Source organism: Neophocaena asiaeorientalis, unplaced genomic scaffold, assembly GCF_003031525.2.
Source record: "Neophocaena asiaeorientalis asiaeorientalis breed wild unplaced genomic scaffold, Neophocaena_asiaeorientalis_V1.1 scaffold705, whole genome shotgun sequence".
Lineage (NCBI taxonomy): Eukaryota > Metazoa > Chordata > Mammalia > Artiodactyla > Phocoenidae > Neophocaena > Neophocaena asiaeorientalis.
This window is the reverse complement of record NW_020176572.1, coordinates 557,427-561,543: the sequence shown is the minus strand read 5'-3', so window position 1 is coordinate 561,543 and position 4,117 is coordinate 557,427.

Genomic DNA, 4,117 nt, shown 5'->3' with positions numbered 1-4,117 from the left:
AGGTCTAAGTAAGGCCAAGACAATAGATAGAGTCCATATTTCCAAGGTCTTGAAGGCTAATTTTAAGAACTTGAATATAAATTTGTAAATATGTTTTTCAAGAAATAGAGAGTTTTTGTTTGCTGGAGTAGTGGATTGTGAGTGAACTTGTGTTGAACTCACTGCATCCAGAAAGTCTATGAATTTTGTGATGTCATGTACCTTGTATCTTGCATAGATTTTTTTAATAGCAGATACTGGAATACTCCAGAGCTGAATGCCACATTCAGAGATATGTAACATTCAGAGCTATATACCATAGTACCATAGAGAGTAGAGATGAAAATCTCATCCAGTCTGAAAGGTAGTATGTTTCTGGAGGGCTTCTTGGTGCAGACCATGCCTTGGCTATATCCTCCAGCTTCAGGATGAGACAGGCTTATACAGCACCCGAGGTGCTGAGATGGATATGCCAGTGTCGTTATTATTGCAGAACTCAGTGTGGTTGGTAGAAAAGTGTAGTTGTAGAAAAGACACTCAGATAATTAAAATGTGTTTTAATCAAGAACAGTGAGAACACCAGATTCCATGACTCTAAGGTGTCATTTCCAAAGATTGAGACATACCAGCTTACATAAAGGGTGGCAGGAATCTCTGGTCCATTCCTCCCCAATAGTCTCTTTCTTCTAACCCAGCCACATTTTTTTTTTTTTTTTTTTTGCTCACTTAGATTGGATGGCATTAAAAATAAGACTTTATGCCAGGGAGATGACTTTGAATGTTATTAATTATTTATGCTTTATGATTTTGAAAAAAAAAGAAGGGAGTTTGATACAGCAAAGAGAAATAATGATGACTTTATATAAACAATAAACATTTTTACAGTATTACACACTAAAATCAATATTTTATCTTTCTTATGTGTTGGTTACTATCTTGAGAATTAGGGTGTTCTAGTCTATACAGTATTTGACCATGGAAAACTATTATCTGTTTAATTACTATTTATTGGTTCTCTAGTTTCTTCTAATTTCTCAGATTTGTTCTTTGATTTGTTTTTTCTTTTGTTCACCTTCATGCTTTCAACTAAAAGTCACTGAATTAGCAGACAGTCTTCCAAGGACATACTAAGCACATTTCCAATTCTATTAGATCTCATGTGATGATACTACAATGTGGACAAAAGCTCTTTCAAACCAGAGGACACACTTGTTTTTTTTTTTTTTTTGGTGTTTGAATATGTTCCAGGAGCTACTACAAGAATCCTGCATCTATATACAAACCATTATCAATGATAAGTACCTCTTAGATTCCTGCCTACATATTTTCATTTTTCTGTGTTTAGTTACCATAGTTTCCTTTTTAATGAAGATCACTTCACCTTGGAAGCTTTCCTGAGACAAATACACTAGAGATTGAAATCCATTCATTCTGTTTGTTGACTTGGAGAGAGACCAAGTTCTTAGCCGTGGATTGAGCATTGAAAGTGCATCATATTTGATGGGATAGATAAAAGTGGGAATTACTGTGGCTCCATGAAGTTGTGAGACTAGAAAACCAAATTATTTCATAACTATTCTAGTACAGTCAGAAACTAAAAATATCTCTCCCTTCCTTGCCCTAATTGATCAGATAGGCAGTGACATTTTTACTAATGCATTGTTGTGTGATGGCTTTACATTTACTTGTGTCAGTCTTGGAAACTAAAAAGGAGAATCAGCAGATTTCTGTATTTCCTCTAAGTCTGTCAACTTTTAAGCTTCCTTTCATAGCCATAAAGTTTAAGAATTTTAGAATTCATATGCTTCAACCTCCTTATTTTCCCTACTCATCACCAAGACAGAATCCAAAACCTTTAGTTTGGCATCCCAGCTTATTTGTAGCCCCTCTCCCACTCTCAATCTCTCTGTCTATCCCATACTAGAGACAAATGGAGTTCTCCATATTGTCAATGCACACCCTTCGGGATAGCGTGCCTTAGCATCTCTGATATTTTTGTCTGATGTACATTCTCCTTCCTTCTGCCTGACAAAATCCTACTAAACTGTCACAATTGAGCTTTTGTGTAAAGTCTTCTTCAAGTCATGTCCAAGTGAACTCAATTGTTGCATCTTCTATTTCATTTTCATTTCATTGCAATACATCTTTTTACGAATCAGACTCTTCACCTAGGACTGTGTTTTATTTAAACATGAAGATCATGTCTTGTTCATTTTTCATCATCAGTACTTAGCTCTAGGGTGGAAATCAAATAGTCCTAGATTTAAACCCCATTCTAATACTTACTCTATGTGATTTTGGAAAAGCCTACAGAACCTGTCTCCTCACCTGTAAAACTGAGATAACATTCAGCTTGCCCAGGTTTTGTTAGAATTCATCATAATATTTGTAAAAGAACTTAGTGCAATGTCCGAAACATAGTAAACATCCAATTAACTCCTGCTAAATAATTGTGGGTAAATGAATTAGATGTTCATTTTAACTCACTGACAGTATTTTGTTTGCTTATTGTTTTCCCCAGAGCAGCTTCATTTCCGTTTGAAGTCTACACTGAATATTTATCTGTATTTGGTTTGATTCACTGTGTATGAATCAAGGAGTTGTGTATGAAAGGAGTTGTGTATGAACTCCTTTCTATGCCATGTATATATATATATATCACATCTGTCTAGAGAGAAGTAGTTCTGGACTAAAAGAGTTGTCACAGTACGTACCCTTTAGAAAAGCAGAATTTCTAGTTTTTTTCAGATTAAGGGAGCCAGACCATGGCCTTCATAAGTGTATCATCTGATGTATAAACCTGGCTTTCCCAGTGTATCAGAAGACAGGCCTAACCAGGTTGATACCATACTTCCCATCCTTATGTGGGGAAGTCAAGCATTTTTATTCTATAATCTTCTCTTGTTTTATGATCCACAACTTTATAAATGCTTCTCTCCTAGTTCAGATCCTTGCAGAGCCAAGTCATAACTATTTGGGGACTTAATTGTTGAAAAGATGAACTGATCCTCACATGGATTGGATGGGGAAATGTGGACTGTTCAGTAGAGATTAATCTCTATTATCAGCAAAACTCCCACTACTAAAACAGTAACTAAACATTCTTACACCAGTTTACAGTTTACTGAGGGCATCACTATGCATCCTTATCTAGTTTGTTACTTACCATGACACACTAAGCTAGTTACAGCAGATGTCATTTATTCAGACTGTTTTGGAGACAGTATTGTGTAGCAGATAAAATCATGGGTGTTGAAATGAGGCCCAGGCTTGAATTCTTGCTTGTTCAGAGTAGCTTCGTGACTCAGGAGAGGTTACTTAAACTTCCATAACCTTGATTTTCTCACTTGGAAGATGAAAATTATAATTATTTTCATGTCAGTGCATGTGGTGAGGATTGTTTAAGAAAGCAGAAGTATAGAATTTAAACCAGTGTGAACACTCACTTCGCTGTTAGAGCTGCTGCAGTGATTATCGATGTGGGATGTGGTCTACTTCCTTCCCTCACTCCACATTCATCAACTAAGGTTTCCTTTGCCCCAAACTGAAGATATTCTTTTTGAAAACCTTCACCTCTTTTTTGGTTTATTTTTCTCTTTTTCCGTGAAAGGCATTATCAAGCTCTCTGTTACACAGGTGGCAAAAGCATGGATGAGACTGTATTTAAACTCATCCCTTCCAGACCATAGCTTAGTAGTTTGCCAAGATCTGCTGCCTGCCTTGGGCCAGCTCACCTCCAGCCTAGGTGTGCTATTCCCATATCAGGTCTGCCTTGTCACTCCTCACTTGGATTATTCTCATAGCACCAAGCTGAGACTCAGAATCATAACCCCTTCCTTTCTGATCAGTTGGCATCCTCTTGTCAGTTACATTCTTTTCTACAGATGTATCCCTCCCATGTTTTCTCCCCCTCTGTGTATTTACTCATCTTATCCCTGGAGACTTAAGTTCTGTCTTCTCATCCTATTTGCTGTTTATCCAAAATACTAATTCTTTTGCTTTAAATTTTAGTCTTTATTGACTGCTTATACTATTGAGGGCACACAGGAGGTGTGCTAGGTACTTTGATATATACTATCTAGAATATCTGCTTCTCGCAATGACAGAACCCTCCTATTAGGTGGAAGTGTTATTATCC